Genomic DNA, 24,429 nt, shown 5'->3' with positions numbered 1-24,429 from the left:
TTGCTTGACTGTCTTTACTGAATGAAATGGGTCACTTCCTTCTGTGGTCAGAGGCTGTCCCTTCTACTGTTATCTGGCTTTAGGTACTAGAGAGTTGTTAAACTGAAATCTGTCATGTTACAGCATCTCATTTCCCCCCTTAATTCTGCTTTTTGAAACAACATTGGGGAAAAATCTACTTGTTTTTCAATGTGGCAGCTCTCTAAAGATTTGAAAGGGGTTCATTTTTTGTTAGCTATTTGTCTAAGCTTTTTTCTTTACTCCAGCACTGTCCAATAGAACTTTCTGTGGTGATGGAACTGTTCTCTGCCTGTCCTGACTAATCCTTAGCCACTAGCCACATGTGGTTTTTGAGCACTTGAAATATAGCTAGTGTGACTGAGAAATGGAATTTTAAATTTTAGTTAATTTAAATTTAAATAGCCCCTTGAGGTGAATAACTTATGTTAGTACAGCTCTAAACTCTGGGTGTTAGTTTATTATCATATGGCTGTCTTTAGGTTGCTCCAGAAATCTTAGAGTCAACTTCGAACATGGTAAAAATGTATGTAACTGGGCTCTTGATCTGCCTAAAGGCCAATCTTACATGTTGTCACAACTGAGAAAAAATGCAGACCCAATCCCCAAAGTAATGTCAGATTTTACTGAAGGTTCCTTAGAAGGGATAGAAGATAAAGGCTATATCTCATCTCTCATATCCCGGAAGCAATGCTTTAAAAAAAAAAAAAACCTCATTTAATTTCTCTTTCCCAAAGAGAAAGAGTCCTTAAAGTCCCTCTCCCTCACGTTGCTACCAGATCTCTCCCTCATCTTTTCTCTTCTTTCCCCAAAACATCTTTTGTCCTTCTCTTTGAGTCTTACTTTTCTTTTCTTTTTTTTTTTTTTTTTTTTTGAGCACCACCATCTTCTCCTTTGAGAAGAATTCTTAGGGGTGCCTGGGTGGCTCAGTCACGTGTCTGCCTTTGGCTCAGGTCATGATCCCAGGGATCTGGGCTCAAGGCCCACATTGGATGGGGCTCCTTGCTCAGCAGGGAGCCTGCTTCTTCCCTCCCTGCCACTCCCCTGCTTGTGCTTGTTCTCTCTCAAATAAATAAGTAAATAAAATCTTTAAAAAACAAAGAATTCTTAGGTGTGCTCCTCTTTCTCCAACTTCCCTTCCTTTTCATTATTTTATTTTAAGATTAAAAAATATATATATTTATTTGACACTTATAAAGAGAGAGAGTGCAAGCACAAGCAGGGGGAATGGCAGGTAGGGGAGAAGCAAGCTCCCCGCTGAGAAGGGAGCCCAATGTGAGGTTCAATCCCCAGACCCTGGGATCATGACCTGAGCTGAAGAAGGCAGCTGCTTAACCGACTGAGCCAGGCACCCCCATCCTGCCTTCATTATGTCTGCTTGATAAAATCAAAGAACTTTTAAAGGATCATCTTTCTTGGGGTGAAGGTAGGGGAGGAAATTAGGGCTAGAAGATCATAAATTTTTTTTTTTTCCTTTCTCACGTAACTCCCAACCTTCTTCTAGGAGTCTTCTCATTTTCTTACCATTGCTTAAGAGTCTTTATTTAGCTTTCTTTTATAAAGGAATCTCTGTTGTCTTTTTTCACTCCAGATCTGTGCTTGATGTATCCTAAAGCTCCTTCTTTACAGTTCCTTTATCCATTTTCCTTTCCTTTTCTTTTTTTGCTTATGTTATTTTTAATAGGTTTCTCTTTACCAATCCTCCACATGTGGAGAGAGGCTGCATCCATTGAGGGAGTGGCGTTCATTGCTTGCTGCTGTCACCCAGTGCCTTGTCCTCTCTTGATTTCCTTCTTGGCTCACCATCTTTGTCCATACCTACCTCTCATCATTGTCTGTTCTAATTTTTGTTCATTTGTTTTTGTTTTTTTTTTTTTTGTTTTTTTTTTTTGTTTTGTTTTTGTTTTTAAGTAGGCTCCATGCCCATTGTGGGGCTTGAACTCAGGACCCTGAGATCAAGAGTCACATGCTCTGCTGATTGAGCCAACCAGGTGCCCGTGTTGTCTGTTGTTCTAGTCTCCTTCTTATCCATATCTTTAATAACATTCACTGTTGTTGTTTATTTAAAGTGATTTTTGGGGTCTCATTTTTTTCCAGGGGACTTCACATAGTTTTCTGTACTGTGACCAAAATTGTGTATGTAGCATTGATTTCTGTGGATTGGGAATGGTGTTGCTGAGGAGGAGAATTTCCTCCTCCATGGCACTGGGGTTTGGGCTGGATAAGACTTTATTGTTTGGGGCCAGTCCTTTGACCTGTGAGATGTTTAGGAGCATCCCTGACCTCCACTGTGATAACCAAAAATGTCTTCAGGCATTGCCAAAATGTCCCCCTGGAAGGCAAAATCAGCAACCCGCCCCCCATGTTGAGAACTACTGTTCTAGAACATGGGCTTTCTGAAACTGATAGGTGGCTATACTTTTTCTCTCCGACTGTTGATTTGTTTGCTTAGCTTGAATTTTCAAAAGTGTGGTCTTTGTCTTACTTGGTAGGTGGTGGCTTCTTAAAATTGCAGATTTCTGAGCTCATCCTAGACCTGTTGAATCAGAAACATTGGAAATGAACTCTGGAAATCTGACTTTTATAAGACAACTACACCCTCTTCTCCCCTAACCAGGTAATTCTTATGCCCTAGGCTTGACCCTCCTGTGGCATAACTGCTGCATTACCCACATTTTTTTCCTGCAGATCTTGCTGGTGCTCCAGCTTTGCTTCCGCTCTTGGCCCCAAGATGCCAACACAAATAAGGAGGCCTCAGGTTACCAGGACAGCTGGAGCCCAGAAACTGTAAAGGTTCCACGCTCCTACAGGCATCATGGACTGTGGCTGTACTGGCTTGATTTCTCCTTAGGGGCTCAGTCATACTTTCTACTTCCCATCCCCACATTCCCCAGACTGGCAGATGCCCAGGCCCAAGCGACAGACCTGATTTCACAGATCTGGTGGTGGAATATGCAACGGGTGGCATGGAGAATGGTGAATGAAGCTTTCTTACTAACACTGATGATATTCCGTGTCACCTTGGTGATAATTGAATTTTATATGGTAAGAATTATATTCCCTTGTGAGTTGATGACATTACAGGTTTTGGAGTCAGAATGCTTAATTTATTTTTATTATTTGTAGTTGCCTCAGTGGACCTTGAGTCTTAGATCTTTTTGGATTCCTGGGTAGATGTTTTCACAATTAGCTTTGGGTCAAAAGACTTAGCAGTCTACTTCTGATAAACTGGGAGCAGCTAATGTTAAGCAAGAAAAGAATAGTTACCAAATAATGAGTTTGAATTCTATTTATATTTCACCATAAAGCTAGTCATTTGTTTTAAGGAAGATCATCTGGTTTGATTAAGTCTTTAAAGCCTTATAAGTGTGAATCTGCTTGCACACCTAAGCACTTAGATGCTTAGAAAATATGGTATCGATCTAGAACTAGAGCAGGTCACCTCCATGGAGCTTCTTGGCAGGTTGGAGCAAAAGAGAATAAAAGGTGATAAGGCAGCCTTTATAGCTCTTTTCAAACAGCTGAAGGATTCTCCTATGGAGGAGGGGCTAGATTTACTTGCTTTAGGTCCAGAAATTAGAATAAGCACCTTTATTTCAGATGACAGTGATAGAGTGACAGACTTCCGCTATTAGTCGGTGAACCTCAAATTGGAATGAACTGATTGTTAGGCAGTGAACTGTTTGTGACTGTATTGTTAATATGGAGGTTAGATTACTGCTTGCACAAGATTTTGGATGAGAGTTGGGACATTAAATTGAGTTTGGCCTGGAAGGAAAAGCAGGCAAATTTATTGGAGGGCAATTTACCCTTTCTGTTACATGATTCTGTGGCAACTTTTAAAGTCATTACTGTTTTCCTTAGCACCTCTGCCAAGTTTACCCCCTTGAGTCATTGAATATTAGAGTTGGTAGTAGAATCTTTAGAAATTTCTCAAATGTTGTTCCCTAGTCCTCTGGAGATCACTCAAGAATGCCTCAGAGGTGGCTGAGAGAAATGAAATGAAGACTAGCTGAGGCTCTGAGCTCTTTACCTATGCTCAGCCAGAACAATCTTGCCTTGTTTTTCCCTCAGAAAAAAAGGGTCCCACTGGGGGAAAAACTTGCAAAAGCCTAATAGTCTAAGTTCTTCATTTTACTGACAAAGAAACTGTGATATGGAGCAGGGAAGTGTCTCGCCAGAAGTCACAGAGCTTATAAATTTCAGAGTTGGAATTCAAATTGAACCCTTCTAATCCTAAGCTTCACTCTACTAGCCCAACTTCTTGTAATTCAGTACAAGTTTCTCTTCATTACTCTGGCCCCACTGTAATCCAGAATTTTATTTCTTCAGAACTGTCTTCTGTTGACCCCTGAATTATTCTCCCTGTTCTCCATTCTCTTCTTCTTCTGGTCTATGTTATATACAAGGTTGCCATGTTATTCTTCTTGAAACATTGTCTTTATCATGGGATTCCTCTGCTTAAGAACCTTCTCTAGGGACGCCTGGGTGGCGGAATCCATTAAGTATCTGCCTTCAGCTCCAGTCATGATCCCAGGATCTTGGGATCGAGTCCTGCATCAGGCTTCCCGGTCGTCTGGGAGGGAACCTGTTTCTCCCTCTGGCTGCTGCTGTACCTGCTTGTGCTCTCTGTCTCTCTGACAAAGAAGTAAATAAAATCTTAAACAACAACAAAAAGGAACCTTCTCTGTATTGCCTAGAACTTTTCAGCTTGACACATTGTTAGTATTCTTTAGGAGTCTCGTTCAGCTAGCTGAACTTTTGCCCAAATCCATCATATTATGGGTAATTAAGGGGCTATATAAAATAGTGAAATTAACTGAGTCCCACCCTACTTCTAAACACCAATCTTTGCAGAATTTTTGTGTGTACAGCTTTAATCAGGTGTGATGAGAAATACACAAAAGAAATAGAAGATTACAGCTCATAAACAGCAAGTTGCAAAATAATATGGATCATGTCCAATTTATATAACACATAGATGCATTTGTTTGAAAACAAGAATGAGATGTATAGAACTTTTCTGGAAGAAAATATACCAGACTGATAACAGACATTAACTGTAAGGAAGGGGATTGACCTGGGTGGCTCAGTCGGTTAAATATCTGCCTTCATCTCAGAGCCCTGGGATTCAGCCTGCGTGGGCTCCCTGCTCAGTGGGAAGTCTGCTTCTCCCTCTGCCAGCTGCTCCCCCTGCTTGTGCTCTCTCTCTCTCTGACAAATAAGGAGGGAGATTGAAGAACAGTGGGGGACAGTGGAGGAAGGGGTGCACTTAAAATAATTATTTCTCTGCTGAGGAGAGCCTCACAGGGTGGAAGGGAAACCTGAGGAAGCAGGCTTGGAGTTGACAGAGAAGGAACTGCTTAATTATCTTGCCGGATCCACTACCAACCATTTCTTTTCTTCTTGCATCACTCTGCTAAAGAAGTGAAGTCCCAAGAGATCGTTTGATTGGCTAAGCTTAAATCAAGGGCCATCTATGGCTCTATCAGGATATAGAGAGAAAGGGTGTAGGAGAAGGAACCCCCACCCGCACCCTGAGAAAGTCCTTGGTTTCGGTGAAGGGAGGGAAGACTTTTGGTTTTCCTCTCCCAACAAAGATGTACAGTGAACAGGAGAGTTAGTTGCTTGAAATGACAGCAGAGTAGTCTTAGGAAGGGGGCACGGATGGTGGGAACTAGAAAGGACAAACGTCCACTGAATTCATCACCCCTCCTCTCAATTCTTACCTACACTTCCATCGTAGAGCTTTCTTTACTTTTGGCTTAACCCAAGTCCTCAGGTGTAGTTAACCATTTACTTTGGAAACTTAGGTGCAGTGAGTTGTGGGAATGAGGGAGAGAAGTGCAAGACAGCAGGTAGAAAGAGCAGTTGATGGGTTTTACTTTGTGTTCTGCCCTTCCTGTGTTTACATGAAAGCCTTTCCAGCGTCCGGCCATTTAAAAAATGATCATAAATTTGTAAGTCAAGTTACAAATAAAAACTATCCATCTGGCTGCTTCTCTGATGGTGGAGACATTCTTTCCCTGTGCCATAAAGAGGGTGGCCAGGGAGGCATTTCTGTCCATCTCTCTGTGTGTGTGTGTGTATGTGTGTGTCTGTGTCTGTGTGTCTGTGTTCCTGCTAACACACCAGATGATTCTCCATGTTTTTTGGAAGGTCCAGACCCCAGTCAGAGCATGTATTAGAAGTGTTTTGTTTCCCAACAGTGGGAATTCTTTACTTTTGAAGCATTAACTTCCTGATTAAAAAAAGAAAATAGCTTTCTTTAACTGTTACCATTGCTTAGACCTGATTTTTAAAAAATTGACTTGGGTTAGGGGCGCCTGGGTAGCTCAGTTCTTTAAGTGTCTGACTCTTGATTTTAGCTCAGGTCATGATCTTGAAGAAGTGGGATCAAGCCCCATGTTGGGCTCTGCATTCAGTGCAGAGTCTGCTTCAGATTCTCTCCCCTTTCCTCATGCTCACTCTCAATCTCTCTCAAGTAAATAAATAAATAAAATCCTTTTAAAAGATTGACTTGGTTGGGTTAATCACGAGAGGGTGTGCAAATTCACTTTCTAACTTCTATGACTTGGGAAACAAATTCCCTAATGCCTTCCATTTCCACTGGACAGAGAATCCATTCCTTTGGTATGTTGCAGAAGGCTGATGGATCAATGCTTAACTTCTATGATGGTTTGCTTGCCAGCCACTATAGGTAACAAAAAAGACTTATATAACTCCTCAACTGTTGCAAGACAATTATTTTTTCAACTTTATGGAAATATAATACACAAACAAGATGATGTATGTGTTTTAAGTGTAAAATGTAGTGAGTTTTGACGATGTTTGCACCTATATAATCACTTTCCCAGATTGTAGAAATTTCTATCACCCCCCCAAAACATGAATTCTCTTGTATTCTTTGTAGTTTCCCATCCCCCCACCCCATATATTTGCTGATCAGATTTCTATCATTGCAAATGAGTACCATCTATTGTAGAGCTTCATATAAATGGAATCATACAGTGTGTATCCTGTTGCTGGCTTCTCTAAGTCAGTGTTATGTTTTTCATATTCATTCATGTTTTTGTGTATATGAGTAGTCCATCCCTTTTTATTGCTAAGCTATATTTCATTGTTGGATACACCACGATTACTTCCCCAAAGATTAATGGTACTGAATTTATCCAATCATCTGCTGATGGACATTTAGGTAGTTTTCCACTTTTTGGAAGTTGCTTGAACATTCACATACTAGTCTTTTTGTAGACATATGTTTGCATTGTTCTTGGATAAATACTTAGGAGTGAAATCTTAGGTCTTGTGGTAAGTGAATGTTTATCCTAATGTAGGAGAAAAGTGCCAAACTGTTTTCCAAAATGCCTGTACACTTTACACTTCCCAGCATTGTGTGAGAGTTCGGTCACTCTGCATCCCCATGGGCAATCAGTATTGTCAGTTTTTAAAATCCTTCTAGTAGGTGTGTAGTGATATCTCATTGTGGCTTTAATTTGCATTTCCCCAGTGATTAATGGTACTGAGCATCTTTTCATGTGCTTATTTTTCACCAATATCTCTTACTGGGTGAATGAAGAATTATACCCATCACAGAGCTGGGCCACAATTGCAGACTAAGCAGCAAAGGCAAAAGAACATTGCACTGGAGATCTGGGAACCCAGAGGACCACTTGCTCAAGGAGTCAACTTCTTGCTGCTATGAAGTCCCCTTCCCCTCATACAACCAGATCCATTCCAGACAGAAAAGCAGGGGAGAGGTGGCTGTCTAAGAGACTGAGCAACTTTGATTCAAGAGAGTCTGAGCAGTACTTACAGACCTTAAATGATCAGATCTGACCTTGTTAAACTGGTTGGGAACTTCTGAAGGATGTGGTATCCGCAACTGTGAAGATGTACAAGACCTTCATGTGAGTAAAGGGTACCAGTCAGCTCATCCACCAGCTTTGATAAGGAAAGGCAGGACTGAATGTGGAATGATGCAGGCCTGTGCACCTGTGGCCAAGAGGGGCTAATTAGACCCATAGGTCTATAGACCTATAGACCCTATAGGTAGGCTAGGATAGATGCCAGAGAAGTCTGCTTAAGTTTTTTTCTCTCCCTCTCTCCTACTCACACAAGTACACTCTCTCACTCTAAAATTAATCTTTAAAGAAGTAGCTATGTTTATATGGTGACCTTAATGATTTTGAGGTGAACATGTGGAAGTAAGGGAACAGATCACAGAGCACCTTGAAATCCACGATAAGTTGTTTGTAGTTCATCCTGTAAGGGGGAGGCCAGTCTAGGGTTGTACACAGAGGAGTGAGTTGGCCAGTACTGCATTTTGGCTATTTTATAGACAGACTGGAGAGAATCAACACTAGACTCTAGGAGACAAGTTAAAGGGCAGTTACATTGGTTCAGGTGAAAGAAGGTGGTGGTTTCCCCTGTGTAGGGTAGAACAGTGGAGAAGTGGATGTTTTTTGTTGTTGTTGTTGTTGTTGTTTTTTAAGATTTTATCTACTTACTTGACAGACAGAGATCACAAGTAGGCAGAGAGGCAGGCAGAGAGATAGAGGAAGGGAAGCAGGCTCTCCACCGAGCAGAGAGCCCGATGCAGGACTCGATCCCAGGATGCCGGGATCATGACCTGAGCCGAAGGCAGAGGCTCTAAGCCACTGAGCCACCCAGGTGCCCCGAGAAGTGGATGGTTTTGAGAGAATATTTTGGAGGTCTATCCAGCCAGACTTAGATGTGGACAGTGAGGGAGATGAGAATTCAAGGATGACTTTGAGGTTTTGGCTTGAGCATGTTAGGTGGATGATGGTGCCAGTTACCAGTAAGAGAACTTCAGGGTGTTAAGATATTTTGGGGGAAAATCATGTGTCTGATTTTGGACATTAGGTTTGAAGTGCTCGCAAGGGCATCAAGTGAAGAGATCCAGTAGACAATTGGATATATTAACGCAGAGCTGACCGAATCCATGCTTGGCACGTGGAGATAGTTATTGGAGTTATGCATGGGTGTAGATAGAATTATTGAGAGTTGAGTGGAGAAAAAAGAAAATTTAGAATAAAGCCTCTAGGAATACCAATGAACCTGAGGGGTAGGTAATGAAGGAAAAGCCAGTAAGAGACTGAGAGAGAGCTGCCAGGTGGTTGGAAGAAACCTATGGTATGGCGGTGTCACAGAAGTTGTCCCATTACAGTCTATTGTAGAGAAATGTCAAGAGTGTTTGGCTGGACTCCTGGTGCTGCTGAAGTTACCTGTAATATCTGATAGGGTGGGTGGCTACAGAGGATCAGAGGAGTAGACCCAGAATTCACCATCACGTTAAGTGTCACCCTAATAACATGGAGACCTTCTGCCTGTCAAATCTGAAGAAACCTAGATTCCAGGAGGTAGCAGGGGTGCAGAGGAAGGAGAAGGCTCCAACACAGCTGTATCACCTTCAAAGCTCCACCTTTAACCTGACCAGGTTCAGCAGGATCCAGGGGAATCCTAGTCTATTGTCCTGAACCATCCCACAAATTTTGTTACAACCTTACCACTTCCCCAGAGTTGATCCTCACCCTCTTTTCTGTCTTTGCCATTCTGATTCTGGTGCCTAATTCGTTCCCCTTGGTTCTTGGTCTTTGGTTACTTTCTGAGTAGCAACTTGCATATATACATACTTATTTTTTTTTAATGATTTTTATTTATTAGAGAGTGAGTGAGAGAGCAAGTGAGGGAGCATGAGCACGAGCGAGGGGGTAGGGAGAGGGAGAAGCAGACTCCCTGCTGAGCGGGAAGCCTGATGGGTTGATCCAGCACTCTGGGATTGTGACCTGAGCTGAAGGCAGCTGCTTCACTGCCAGGAGCCCCACCATATATACATACTTCTAACAACCCCTCTGCATGGCTGGCAAGCCCCAGACACTGCCTCTTTACCTACCGCCCCAATAAGCACTCACCACAGAGTAGGGCCCAGGACTGTAGATACCCAGAGGTGTTAGTAACTCGGACGCTTAGAAGTGTTGTTTTCTTTAACCATCTCCTTTTTTCCTATTTTGCTTGTCAGAAGCTTATTTATTAGATAGATGTTAAAGGCTGTTTGTACCCTTCAGTGAGTCTTGGCTTTTATTGCTATTCTGAGCTACTATCTGGGCCTAGTCTTGTTCATGGCCGTAAGGGTTTTGATGACCTTTACTATGGAGTAATATTCTGTGGAGCTTTCTACCATGTGCTTGCTTTCCTGCTGGGATTAGGCAAAAATTAATAAAAAGTTCTAACTTCCTGTTCCAAAAGTCTTTTACACTCTTTGTTCTGTATATTGGGTCAGGAATGCCTATAGCCCTTATTTCAGGACCTATGAGTACTATACCATAGGTCTAAATAATAAATTTGCATGCTCCCTGTAGCCTGCAGTTTCATACCGGAGAAACTCAAGTGCAGAAATCTGATTGGAGGAGCACCTGGGTGGTTCAGTCGTTAAGCATCTGCCTTTCAGTTCAGGTCATGATCCCACTGGGCTCCCTGCTCAGCGGGAAGGTACTTCTCCCTCTGCCTGCCGCTCCCTCTGCTTGTGTGCTCTCTCTCCCGCTCTCTGTTAAATAAAAAAATAAAGTCTTAAAAAAAAAAAAAAGAAATTGATCGGAAGGGGAGGGAGGCAGTTAGAAAGTCTGTCTTGAAGCTGAGTCCACAAGAGTAATGTGATTGGCTGACTAGGACTGACTACCAGCAAAATAATAAAACAAAGATGTGATTAATAAAAATATGTGCTTTCTTCATTTAAGTGAGTTTTATAAATGTAGAATCTAGAGCCTTAAAAAAATCTTCGATTGGTCAATGAACTCATTTAATTAGTTTATTCCTTCCCCCAAACAAGGTATACCATTACCTGAGAATTTCACACATGTGCTTTGCTGACTTTTCTTCTATTTATGTATTTTTATTTGGTTTACTTTATGAAGAGGGGAAGGAATTTATTGCCATTGATGCCAACAACTCGTTCTCAGATCCTCCAAGCAAACTTTTCCTTGGTGAGTTGCATAAAATTCTAATCATTACTGTTGCACAATACTGGAATACCTTTTATATGTAGCAGTAACAGCACACATGCCTACACCCAGTGAAACAAGGTCATGTTTCACCAGAAATTATCTACGTTGAGGTGACAGGTGATGATGCCATGACTGCAGGTGAACTCACCAAGGAAATGAGCATGGAAAAAAGAATGCAGAAAGCTGAGGACCAGGGTAAGGGGGGAGGGAGTTGGGGGAAGCTCACAGTGCAGAGGATGAGGACCTTTGCTCCAGTAAGAGATTAGTGGATACTGAGATGGGAGGGTAACTAGGCGAATGAGCTGTGTTGGAAGTCTTGAGGGTTTCAAGAACTAGGTGGTGGTTAACAGTGTCAAATGTGATTGAAATATAAACAGAGGAACTTACTGTCATGTGTAAGCCAGGAACATCTCTGTGTTCTTTCTCATCTAAATCATTTATAAAAATTTTACGCTAGATGCTGAGCTGCACACTAACTGTGTTATAGTTATATAAAAGAAGCATCAAGTGTTTTAAATAAATATACTGGTAATTTATACATTAAAAACTCCCATCAATTTTATCTGGTATATTTCTTAAATGGAAACTACAGACCTATTTCAGTGAGATTAAAAAAAAAAATCTTTCGGGGGCACCTGGGTGGCTCAGTCAGTTAAGTGGCTGACTCTTGATTTCCGCTGAGGTCATGATCTCGGGGTCATGCAATTGAGCCCCACGTTGCCCATGCTGGTCATGGAACTTGCTTAAGATTTTCTCTCTCCCTCTGCCCCCAACCCCCAACTCTCTCTCTCCCTAAAAAAAAAAAAAAAAAGTACTTTTCTTAAAAAAAAAATCTTTTGGTATCCTTTATCTCTGATACCTTTTTAAAGGATCTCGTAATTTTTTCTTATTATAAAAGTAATACATATCATTGAAAATGAAGTTATATAAGGGCACCTGAGTGGCTCAGTCAGTAGAGCATGTTACTTTTGATCTTAGGGTAATGAGTTCAAGCCCCACATTGGCTGTGGAGCCTACTTTAAAAAAAAGAAAAAAAAAAAGAAGGGGCACCTGGGTGGCTGAGTCAGTTGGCATTGGAGTCTTGGTTTCAGCTTGGGTCATGATCTTCTGGTTGTGGTATTGAGCCCCAGGTTGGGCTCTGCGCTCAGCACGGATACTGCTTTAGATTCCTTCTGCCTCTACCTCTCCCTCCCACTCACTCACTCTCAAATAAATAAATAAACAAATCTTTAAAAATAAAATAAAATAAGAATGAAAAATTATCCTCATTATTGAAGTTGTACCAGATTGTTCTCCCACTGGCTGTGTATGAGAGTACCATTTTCCTGCACACTTGCTAAAATTAGGTATTATTACTAGAAATCTTTTCTATAGGTAAAAATAAAGTAGTCCTTCATTGATATTTCAATTTTTTAGCCACTATAAAAATATATATATATATATATATATATATATATTACATATATATATATATTAAAATATCATGAATATACTAGTGGCAAATACTTATTCTTTGAAGATAAATTTTACTTAAAAAGCTAAAAATTCTAAATTAATTTAATGAAGTGAAAAAAACAGTCTGTTTAATATTGTTTTTGATTGACTGTGGATGTGACTCTGAAGTGGTCGTATCCCAGTTGTGTCACATAATGGGTAGCCTTGGGCAATTGGTTAACATCTCTAACAATCTCAAGCCTCACTATAATAGTACCTGTCTTAGAGGATTGTTAGGCAGATTAGATGAGGTACTAGATGTGAAGTTCATGGCCCAGTAGTTGGGATATCGCACAAAATAAGTATTAGCAATAATTATTGGTGAGACTGATTTTCTTGTGTGACTCTTAAGCTGAAAGGAGCATCAAAAGTGGAGTTGCAGGAACACTTTTTATTTTATTTTTAAAAATATTTTGGGGGTGCCTGGGTGGCTCAGTCGTTAAGCATCTGTCTTCAGCTCAGGTCATGATCCCAGGATCCTAGGACTGAGCACTGCATTGGGCTCCCTGCTAGGCAGGAGGCTTGCTTCTCCCTCTCCCTCTGCCCCTGCTTGTGTTCCCTCTCTTGCTGTCTGTCTCACTCTCTGTCAAATAAACAAAATCTTAAAAATAAAATAAAATATTTTATTTTTATTTTAGAGAAAGAGCACGCAAACGGGAGGAGCAGAAGGAGAGGGAGAGGGGGATAATCTCCAGCAGAGTCCATGCCAAAAGCAGAGCCCAATACAAGGCTTGATCCCCGGACCCTGAGATCGTGACCTGAGCCAAAAGCAAGAGTCAGCTGCTCAACTGAATGAGCCCCCCAGATCGCCCCTCAGGAACAGTTTTTAAAGACATCCTCTTAGGAGTAATCATCTAGACTCTGAAGGATAGTGTTCTCCTGTCAACAAATACAGTAAGTGTTAAGGGGATCCAAAGATGAATAAAACATGTCTTCTGTTTTCGAGTAGCTTACTGCCTAGCAGGAGGAATGAAATATACTCATACTGTTCTATGAGGCCAGACGCGAAAGCCTCCATGAAAGAAAGGCAGATAAAACACTGTGAAGGTTCAAGTAAGACAGTTCTCGACAGAAGGCAGCACTTGAACCAGACCTTGAAGTGTTAAACTTGTATATTCAAAATATGTGATGGGAGTCGGGAGGGTACTCTTGGCAGAAGGAATCACCTGAGGAAGAAGGCAAGTAAAGCTGGAGATGGTGATTCAGGCATTACCAACCTCTGGCACGAGCTAAAATCATGGAAGGGGGTCAATATGTAATTGCGTAGTCACAGACTTGGACATGCAGAGATTTTAACTTTTGTTTTCAGAGCTGATGTTGCCCCCCCACCTCCGACACACTAATAGAGGAAAACTTAGTGTTGTATCTTTCTGGTATATTTGGTTCAATTCAGTGGGGGTGTGTGTGTGTGTGTGTGTGTGTGTGTACGCGCGCGCGCTCGTGTGCCTGTGCATGTGGAAACTTAAGATTCATGATTTACAACTCCCAGTCCAATTCAAAGCTCCATCTCTGGGCTTTATGCCTGTTCCCTGCCTATTTGGTTCTCTCTGTCAGAACTTGTACACAGCCAGGTCCTTATAGGGGAGGCTTATACCCTTGTTATTGGTCTCATCTAGTTGTTTCCTCTCTGCAGTAGCTTGTCATGCCTTCCCCTCCCCCATGGTCGGTTCTAAGAAGATGATGGCCAGTGGTGGTTTTGATAGATGGTGGTTTTGCTGGATGGTGCTTTAGCTTTTTCCATATATGGATAACCGTTTGGAAACACATCCACTGTAACTCTTACACCAGCAGGTGACCCCTGCACATCCTCTTGCTCTTTCATAGATCCTTTGTTGGCACACCAGCTCCATCTGGGCCCATGTGAACTTCAGAGTCCCTTTTCTCTACTCCTGGGCCCTCAGGCGACTCAGCCTCCAACCCCCTGCATCCCCATAGAAACATGTAATGCGCCATCCCTGAGAAGCTGGCCACTGGAGCTGTGGACAAGGCAGGCTGCACAGACTCATCACTGGACGACCCAATGGGCAGACTAAGGATGTGTGGCTAGGGTACAAGCCAAGCACGGCTATCAGATAGGTTTAGAGGATAAGATCTGATATATTTTTTAAAAAAGATTTTATTTATTTATTTGACAGACAGAGATCACAAGTAGGCAGAGAGACAGGCAGAGAGAGAAGAAGGGAAGCAGGCTCCCGGCCAAGCAGAGAGCCCTATGCGGGGCAATCCCAGGATCCTGGGTTCATGACCTGAGCTGAAGGCAGAGGCTTTAACCCACTGAGCCACCAGGCGCCCTGATCTGATGTATTTTTTAAAATATGAAAGTAATTACTTTGTTAAAAATCAATTTGTTATACTTCTTTACACTTAAGGATTGATTTTATTTGTTTTCGTGGGGGTGGGGTGGGGGGGGGGTGGAGTGCCATAATCTTTCAGTGTTTTGGGTTTCTAAAGGCCTTAATCCAGTCCTATGCAGATCCATTCTTTGACTCATTCCAGATTTTAAGGAGGGATTCAATTATGTCCTGGTCCTTTCAGCAGCCCTTTCCCCATATTACCCTGAGGATGGGGAATAGAAAACCCATAATGCTCCCATCTCTCTCTTTTCCCCAAACTTTTTTTCTCTCCTGTGTTCTTTTGGGAAAAGAGGGAAATCAGTTCTTTCTCTGTGCTTCTCTGCATAACTCATCTGGACTCACATCAATAGCAGTTAATTTTGAATTTAGCAGATTCTGGAATCAGGGTCTTTGCTCTCCATACCAGTAAATTCATTTTTTACTTAGTTGCCACATTTAGGTTCCAGCCAGGAAAACAGAAGTCACTCTAAGTGTTTAAACCAGAGAGAATTTCATCCAGAGAATTAGCTATAAAAGTTAAGGAAGAGTTGAGAAGCCATTCAAGGGAAGGTGAGGCAACCCAGAGAATCCCAACAGCAGGAATCTTCTGTCCATCCCTAGGCGGAAGGAACAAGGGGAGAAGACCAGAGGCCAGGGTAAGTGAGAAGCTGGAAGCAGACAGCCCACCATGGGGCTGGCTCCATCCCAAGACCCTGAGATCACGACCTGGGCTGCCACCCAGGTGCCAGGTGCCCCCTAGTTAGTATACTTTTTAAGTGTGGGTGAGGCAGGGAACTGTATTCTCATTTACCTTTGTATCTTCTGACAGCCCCTCAAAAAATATTTCTTATATTGAACTGAACTTCACAGTTACTAAACTCTTTTGGTCATGTGTCACTGACTGGCTCCTCTTTTCAGACTTTGCAATGAAGAGATGAAAAGTTGAAAACCTTTGTGCACTATTATAAAAACAAATAATCTCATTATTTTAAAACAGTTCACCTTCCAGAATATGACCTCAACCTGCTGATGGTGAGGTCTAGTTTTTTTTTGGGTGGTAAATATCTCTGATAATTACCATAATAATTAACACGTATACAATGCAAGACAGTTTACAAAGTACATTTATGTTCGTTTTCCTTATAAGGGGGTTTTAGTCTGGGGATCCTGGAATCTGTTTATTTGACCCCTGCCAGGTTATTGTAAAGCTTAGAGTTGAAAGAGAAACATTAGGGTTCTTTTCTTCTGAACCTCACACGAGGGACAACCTTCTATTGCCTTTTTGTTAGACAGTTTTGTTACTCTCAATAGCTGATGAGAGAGGTTCTCAGCTGTCATTTGGCTGGAGAAGCTGGCATCGTGTTACTACTCCATTTTTCTCTCTCAGGGACCTAGCAGGTGTTTGAGGATGATGTCTGACTCATCTACTCCCGTGGAAGACTATAAGACTCCCGTCTTATAGTCATACATATCACACTTGTTGTTTTTAGAGCCCTATTCTCATCCGACTGTCCATGTACGTACTTCTGTGTTTTAATAATCAGACTCAGTCCTCAAGCAAGAGTCTAAATCAACCTTATGGTTTGTCTTGTCTGGTGTTTGGCCAAGATTGCTTTGTGGATAACCAGATTTCTTTCATGACTGCATTCTTGGGCCAGAGACACCCCAACGAATCTTAGCTTTGTTTTTATCACATTATACATGAAATTATCTGAATCATGTTTGGAGAGTTTAAGTATCCATTTCTTGTAAAAACATTCTAGTCCTAACTCTAAGATCTGCTAATATTGGATTACACTTTTCCATAACACTTGATGATGTTTTTGCCCCAAGTCACTGGTTTTCAGAAGAAGCCTCTCAGCTTTTGTCTTAGGGCATTTGGGCTGGTGTAAAAAACCGCCACGGATGGAGTGGCTTATAAACAACAAACATTCATTTCTCACAGTTCTGGAGGCTGGGAAGTCCAAGATCAAGGTGCCAGCAGATTCTGTGTCTGGTGAGGACCTGCTTCCTCATAGACAGTGGTCTTTTTATTGTGTCCTCACATGGGTGAAGGAGCTTTTTGGTGTCTATTTTATAAAGGCACTAATCCCACTCATGAGGACTCACTCTCATGATCTAAACACCTGCCAAAGGCCCCACTTCCCAATACCATCACCTTGGAAGTTAGGATTTCAACATAGGAATTTGGGAGGACACCAACATTTAATCTACAGCAGCTCTGATGTCATCATTCCACACTATCTAATATTTTAAGTATTCCTAGTGCAGCTGTGAGGAACACATCATGTGGATTTACCTATTTAAGGAAATGCCATCTTTCGTTTTGATGTCCCATTATCTTCCTTTAATATATTTAAAGTATCAAGTATACTTTATCAGTATTATATTTTTTATACTTTTTGGTTTATGGTTAATATTAAATTTCAACTAAAGTTTTTGAGTAATAATTGCACATGTTACAAAATTAAAGAAATACAAAATAATATATAATTTAAAAAATATGTCCCTTCTTGCCCCTTAGATACTCATTCCCCTTATAGAGGCAATCAGTGTTACTGATTTCTAGTCTAACAACTATATTTTATTTTTTTAATTTTTTAAAAATTTTTTATTTATTCACTTGACAGAGATCACAAGTAGGCAGAGAAGCAGGCAGAGAGAGGAGGAAGCAGGCTCCCTGCTGAGCAGAGAGCCTGATGTGAGGCTCAATCCCAGGACCCTGGGATCACGACCTGAGTTGAAGGCAGAGGCTTTAACCCAATGAGCCACCCAGGCACCCCAACTATATTTTAAAGCATAATCTGGTCCTTTTTCTGAAGTCCCTCGATTATTTGTTATATTTACTACATAGAAGGATGCATCATGGCATGATACTAAAAAATAAATTGAATAGTGTTAAGCAATCAGAATAGTTTGGATTAAATATTGCGTTTAGAAAACTGGCATCTGACACAGACTGCTTCTGGGCATTTATGTCCCTAAATTTCTGACCTTCTAGCATTTGCTTTACCTGCATAAATACCATTCCTTCCTCCTACATATACGATCAACTGTTACCTTCCTGCTTGCTTTCTCTTAGCCTAAATTTTGTTAATCTGGGGTCCTTTGGCCCCTTTGGATATTTTAAGAGATCCTGGATCCTTGTGCCCCTGAAATGATATGCAGCATTTTGTGGGTAATATGTATCTGTGCCTTTTTTTTAATTGAGGGGAAATTATCCATGGCTTTTATCTGATGTTCTATGCACATTCTGTGTCTGTCTTCTTTATTCTGCCTGAACCTTTTTTCTTAAAGATTTTGTTCATTTATTTATTAGAGAGAGAGAGAGAGACAGAGACAGAGAGAGTGAGAGCTAGAGAGCACAAGTCGGGGAGAAGGAGAAGTAGGCAGAGCAGGGAGCCTGACTCAGGACTCGATCCCAAGACCCTGGGATCTTGACCTGAGCCAAAGGCAGACACTTAACTGACTGAGCCACCTGGGTGCCCCATATTCTGCCTGAACTTTTAACTCCTGGTTCTTTCTGTCACTCAGAAGATGACCTTGCCTCCTCGTTTAGGAATGCAGCTGAGCTGTTTATTCCATATACCCTTTCATTCATTTCAGCATGTTGTAGCAGATATTGAGTTGAGTCCTTCCTTTTGCCCTGGAATTGGTGACTAGGGTCCAAAGATGGGGGACAAAGAAACACTAAGTAACACATATTCTAGAGAGAGTTGCTAGTAATTGGGGTCAGTAACTCTCTCCAGGGTTTATAAAGAAGGAGCAGAACTGGCCCTGGAACCTCCAGCCACTAGCCCCACCCTAGCCACACCTCATTACCCCACCTCACTCCCAGTCTGCATAAGATGTAAGATGACTCAAGGGGGAGGGCATTATGACCCTAGCAGGGAATGCTTTCCCCTCCTTAGCCCCCAAACCAAGCAAGAAGCTATCGAAGAGAGTCTGTATAAAGGCTGCTGATTTCTCATTTTCTGGTTGGACTGTTTGGACGGTGGATTTGTTCAGCTCTGCATTTATCTGAGAAGAGGAAAGGCAATTAGAGAGAAGTAGGGCAGGGGAAGGGGGTTAGCAGTGGACTAACCTGTATTCCTTGTGTTCGGCTTAGCAAGGTTATTTGTGTTTCTTGTGGTCAAAGGGACCCTGAGAAGGATAGCTGGGCTTCATCTATCTTGCTGGTAGCCCATACAAGAAGCTACCTGCTGGACGGAAGTTAGGAGTGTTAAGAGAAATGACTTGGAACAGGATTGTCTACATTAGAGCACAGCTCAGTGGAGAGTCCTCATGGGACTTTATAAAGAGCTCAGACGAGCACCGTATGAGAGATCTGGCATTTTGATATCTGCCAAGCAACAGGCTCTAATGGCCTGTCAACCACGGCCAGGAGTGCTTTGCAATAACTGCCTCGTTTAGTAAAGAGACTGTTACTTCTTTCCTTTCTGCTCTCCTCCTGGTTCCCAACCCCTGAAGAGCTAGAACCTTCCTAGAGAACCTTCTAGAGAACTAGAAGCAGAAGAGGAGAAGCCATAGAAGGGACAATAGTCCCCTTTCAACTTCAGGCTCCTTAAGCCACAGCTTAAGCTTGGGCTGGAAAAGGGGAGGAGATGAGTTCTCACTGTACCTGGGATGGGCTTTTAAACCAGTTGGATTGGATTGAGTTTTTACAGAACAGAAAGGTAACCGAGAGTTATAGAGTCTGTCCATACGGGTGAGTGAGAAGAAGACATTTGTCATGGCACAGATTAAGACTGTGATAGGGTGGGAGGTTATGTTTATGCCCAGCTGAGTTCAGTGCTCAACAAAGAAGTTAAATATCACTAATTCCATCCTTGTATCCTGTCCCATTTTTCCCTGCTGTCTCAGAGGAAATAACTCATTTTCTTGTAAAGTGAATCCCTTCAACTGTCCCCTTGCTTTTTCATTGGTAAAACATTGATATGACATCTAAAATGTATTGCTGGTGTTGAGGTACAAAGATTAAACATGACAGAATTTTTTCCCTCATGGAATTCACAGTCTAGCAGGGTAGGTAGAAAGTAGCTACCTACTTGAAAGACGATGTAGTAAGGGTTACAAAAAGTGGCCTGAAAGGCCTCAAAGATGAGTAGTTAGTCAGAAGGCAAGGGAAGAAAAGACATTTCAGTCTGTTGTAAAAAAAACAAGGGATGGAGTAGTGTGGCCCACTTAGGGAACGACAGAGAGTTCTGTATGTTTCAAAGGCATAGTGGCTGCAGAGGAGGCAGGAAAGAAAAGCTGGCACACAGATCCCCATGGGCTAACGAGTTTGTTCTCTATCCTGGAGGCCAGCAGCTCTTAACAGCAGTGGTACAGCTCGTGAAGGGGTTTTGGACATTTGTGGGACATTTTTCATTGCTATAGTGATGGGAGGTGGGTGCTAGTGTCCTGTTAGTAGTTGGAGCCACAGATGCTAGACTTCAGTGTGAGAGCAGATCCATGTAACTGAGAGTATTGTTTTAAAGCAGGTATTTTCTACCTTTGCTACTAGGTCATGTATTCCACAAGAGAAGGAATTTTATTTTGTCAGTCTTTGTACTTCAACACTGGCAGTACATTTTGGTTGTCAAAAGCTCTGGATTCTGCATGATTTAGATTTCCTGAGTTCTGTATGATTCTCAAATGCACCAAACATTTGTGTAGGGTATCGTATATAAATAAATTTGGTCTGTTATTACTTGTCCTAACACTGGTGTTTAATCTATTTTAGTAGAATGGCTTCTGATCTCTTAAATCCTTACTTACTCGTTCTTTAAAATTAGGTGCAAACATGTGAGTACTTCCTTGAATCTTCTATCATAGTCCGTCCAATCACTTATGTATTGAAATACCTACTATTTTACCACCAGTTACTGTCTTTTACTTCTGTTTTCTATTACAGCTAGGACATTTTATTGGTGTTTTGAAATTATGTGTATAGATAGCTTATATTATCTCTGAATTTCATTTTAAGTTAATAAGTTGCTGTTATTTAAAATATTTATAAGCAGAAGGGAGACTAACATCTTGATAGGATCAAGAGTCACTGTGTAGTGACTGATTTTTAAAGTGTTGCTTTATTTTATCTTTTAAAGTAGACTCATGCCCAACGTGGGACTTGAACTCATGACCCTGAGATCAAGAGTTGCATGCTCTTCAGACGGAGCCAGCCAGGTACCCCTCATAGTGTTATTTTGAGCCACAGACCTTTAACTTTTTTGCTCCTGAGCTCCCTAAAATAATAATAACCCCCTTACACAATTTTAAGTTGAAATCTCGCATTTATAATCCAAGCTTACCTTTATGTATTGTTAATAGGAGATGGAAAACACTGATCATTTTTACAAGTCAGAATGAACTGAGGATTGACTGTAATTGTAACAGATATCTCATGGCAATTCAATAAAGTAGACTTTTAGCTATTTTATAAAGCACACCAAAATACTAAATAAGTTATTTACCTGTTTACCTGTGGTTTTTATTTAATGAATTTCTTGATGACCTGCAGAACTTTCCAGTTACATTTTTTTTAGTTTATTTGTTTTAAGTTACCGGGGTATAATTTATATATAGTAAAATCCAATTATTTTAGTGTATTTCAGTTACTTTTAGGGCAAAATATATCACCAATGTATCCTTCTTTGGCTAATGAATTCCAGTCTGGGCTAGACATGCTTTTTTTTTTTTTTTTTTTTAAAGATTTATTTATTTATTTGGAGAGGGAGGGGCAGAAGGAAATGGAGAGACAGTCTTTTTTTTTTTTTTAATTTATTTGACAGGGAGAGAGACACAAGCAGGGGGAGTTGGAGAGGGAGTAGCAGGCTTCCTACTGAGCAGAGAGCCCGATGAGGGGCTCAATCCCAGGACCCTGAGATCATGACCCAAGCCGAAGGCAGACACTTAACGACAGACCCACCCAGGTGCCCTTGGAGGGACAGTCTTTCTTTCTTTTTTTTTTTTTTTTTAAGATTTTATTTACTTGACAGAGAGAGACACCACAAGTAGGCAGAGAAGCAGGCAGAGAGAGGAAGAAGCAGGCTCCCTGCTGAGCAGAGAGCCCGATGCGGGGCTGGATCCCGGGACCCTGAGATCATGATCTGAGTTGAAGGCAGAGGCTTTAACCCACTGAGCCACCCAGGCGCCCCTGGAGAGACAGTCTTAAGCAAACTCTGCACCGAGTGTGGAACCCAACACAGGGCTTGATCTCAAGACTCTGACTGAGATCACGAACTGAGCTGAAACCAAGAGTTGGACACTTTAACCAACTGCACCACCCAGGTGCCACTAAACCTGCCATTTCCAATGCTGTTTTACCTTTTACAGAATTATGTGTAGGGTGGGGAAAAGACAGGAAGCCTTTCAATTTAAGGCACCTTGATTCATCTTTCAAAGTTTTCCTAGATCAATGTCTTCATTTATATATCCCTTTGCTTGGTGTCCCATCAGTTTTCACTCCCTAGAACAACTCCTCATCCTTAGCTTTGGCATGAGCGAGGGACGTGGCTTTCTTTCTTAAAGCAGGAGGTCTGTGTGAGCACAAGGTTGTTCTTTGGCAGCATTTAGGAAAGAGTACATATGGAAGGCAAGGATCTGGAAGTGGATTCCTTGAAACCATCTTACATACATACATTTTGGATAATCGGTGCTCCCCACGTGTGAAGGGGAGAGGTCCAGAGGCCTGGGGGCTCTGTGTGGAGACCCACGAAGGGCAGGGGGCATGGATGTCTGGGCCTGCCACTGCTATTGCTTCTGGAACAGCTGGGCTTCATTTCTGTTTTACATTTAAATTTGTGGTTTGAAGGAAGGGTTTTGATACTAAAAATAACAGCTTGAAAAACACATCTTCCATGGGGAACCATTTAAGGATTTTGAGCAGGGAAGTGACATTCTTGGGTTTTTGTTTCGAAAGGTCACTTTGGCATCGGAGCACATCGTGGAGGATGACTTGGAGGGAGGTGAGACTGGAGCCCCAGAGAGTCGTCACAGATGCTGTCAAAACAGTCCTAAAGGAGAATTGTACCAGCAGATGACTCTGGGCTCCATCCCAGAGTGGGGGCATCCACATCTGATGGGACAGGGGCTTCAGGGTTTGCAGACCCCCAGCTCCTTCTCACATTTACATTTTCCACCTGGCCTTTACCTGTGAGACCCCCCACCTTAGCAGAGTCTTTGCCTTCTTCCTCTTCATCCTATGGCTCTAGTCTGCCACCAAGTCCTGTTGTTTCTTCCTTCTGATTATAGCATATTTGTTTTTCTCTCTCCATTACTATTCCATCACCCTAGATCAGGTACTTAGCAGTTCATGCTTGGATTTCTCCAGGAGCCTCAGAATGGTCTTCCTGCTTTTAGTCTGTCTGCCAACCAATTCTACATGGCCACAGCTAGCTACTCTTTTGGTTTTCACGACATATTGTAGCCATGCGAAAAGAGCACAGTTTTGTCAGATCCTGTTTCAGATTTCTCCTCCTCTTCCCAGTCTCTGGCTTCTCTAGGAAATTCTAAGTAGAGTGAAAGATTTTAAAAGTGATTAATACATTTCCATTCTCTAGAAGCTGTTGTGGTCATGTTTCCTTTGCCGCTGCCTTTTTTTTTTTTTTTAAGATTAATTTATTCATGAGAGAGAGAGAGAGAGAGTGAGTGGTGGGTGGAGGGACAGAGGGAGAGGGAGCGGGAGTGAGACTATAAAGCAGACTCCCCACAGAGCATGGAGCCTGACACAGGGCTCCATCCAGGACTCTGAGATCTGGACCTGAGCTGAAACCAAGGGTTGGATGCTTAACTGACCAAGCCACCCAGGCACCCCTTCTTTACTTCTTTTTATGTGACATATTTGTGGGGCAGGGAACATATGTCTCTTTTTCTCAGTGAAAGATTTTGTAAAGACAGTAGACTTTTCAGTGGAGTGGAGAAAGAAATATAATAGAGAATATTATAACTGAAGCTTTATGTTATCCAGTGCTCCCAGTGGAGCTAAGTAATTACTGGGGTTGGTAATAATGCTGAAGGATGGTATTAGGAACATAGAGAAGCAGTATTTGTATCTGGGAAAACATGTCACGTGTGGAAGAACAATGGAAACCACTGGGAATGCATAGAGGTGCAGGTCCAGGCTTTAATGGAGTAGATGGGTAAAAAAATAGGACTCACCTGGGGCATGAACTGTTGTGAAGATAAACACATAGTTGCTCCTCCTGACATTCTTAAACTCAAGAATCCTTAGAAAAACCACCCATGTGAACTGTTTTTTCACAAAACTCTTGTTTCTGGCCCTCAGAGTATGGTACCAGTTCAACTTTCAGCATACATATCTAGACAGGTAAGTTAGAAGCTGGGACTGATTTCTGATTTGAGAGTACTTTATTTTTAAAAAATAATTAATTAATTTATTTTTAAAGTTTTTATTTGTTTGATGGACAGAGATCACAAGTAGGCAGAGAGACAGGCAGAGAGAGAGGAAGGGAAGCAGGCTCCCTGCTGAGCAGAGAGCCTGATGTGGGGCTCAATCCAAGGACCCTGGGATCATGACCTGAGCCGAAGGCAGAGACTTTAACCCACGGAGCCACCCA

At 41.8% G+C, this 24,429-nt stretch overlaps 1 protein-coding gene across 9 annotated transcripts in view; it reads left to right on the top strand.

Moving 5' to 3' along the window:
* The window catches only part of NPR2 (natriuretic peptide receptor 2), a 51,009-nt gene that overhangs the window by 3,772 nt on the left and 22,808 nt on the right, over nucleotides 1-24,429 (top strand). For 2 of the 9 annotated variants that reach the window (XM_046023428.1, XM_046023424.1), the window contains exons 1-2: nucleotides 10,644-11,021; nucleotides 13,175-13,430. The exons of 3 other annotated variants lie outside the window; for them this stretch is intronic. The gene's annotated coding sequence lies outside the window, so the exon portion shown is untranslated. Of the gene's footprint in view, nucleotides 1-10,643; nucleotides 11,022-13,174; nucleotides 13,431-22,759; nucleotides 22,819-24,137; nucleotides 24,180-24,429 lie in introns of those variants that run through there. 4 more of the 9 variants (XM_046023431.1, XM_046023427.1, XM_046023429.1 and 1 more) reach the window with 3 other exon arrangements.

This window comes from Meles meles, chromosome 11 (assembly GCF_922984935.1).
Source record: "Meles meles chromosome 11, mMelMel3.1 paternal haplotype, whole genome shotgun sequence".
In the NCBI taxonomy this organism is placed as follows: domain Eukaryota; kingdom Metazoa; phylum Chordata; class Mammalia; order Carnivora; family Mustelidae; genus Meles; species Meles meles.
Note: the sequence above shows the minus strand (reverse complement) of the source record. Positions and strands in the feature narration are given on the sequence as shown.